Source organism: Gavialis gangeticus, unplaced genomic scaffold (assembly GCF_001723915.1).
Source record: "Gavialis gangeticus isolate Ggan-Ray unplaced genomic scaffold, GavGan_comp1, whole genome shotgun sequence".
Lineage (NCBI taxonomy): Eukaryota > Metazoa > Chordata > Crocodylia > Gavialidae > Gavialis > Gavialis gangeticus.
Window position 1 is genome coordinate 49,974,385 of NW_017728994.1, and position 329 is coordinate 49,974,713.

Consider the following 329-nt stretch of genomic DNA (forward strand, 5'->3'; position numbering starts at 1 on the left):
TCCTGGTCCACACAGGACTTGGGGCTCATACCCCTCCTGGTCCACACAGGACTTGGGGCTCATACCCCTTCCTGGTCCACACAGGACTTGGGGCTCATACCCCCTCCTGGTCTGGAGTGTACTTGGGGCTTATACCCCTTCCTGGTCCAAACTGGACTTGGGGCTCATACCCCCTCCTGGTCCAGACTGGACATGGGGCTCATACCCTCTCCTGGTCCACACAGGACTTGGGCCTCATACCCCCTACTGATCCACACAGGACTTGGGGCTCATACCCCCTCCTGGTCCAGACTGGACTTGGGGCTCATACCCCTCCTGGTCCACACAGG

At 60.2% G+C, this 329-nt stretch overlaps 1 protein-coding gene across 1 annotated transcript in view; it reads left to right on the plus strand.

Annotated features, from left to right (window-relative positions):
- LOC109287189 (VPS10 domain-containing receptor SorCS3) overlaps positions 1–329 on the plus strand; it is a 541,768-nt gene that overhangs the window by 459,630 nt on the left and 81,809 nt on the right. The window lies entirely within an intron of this gene.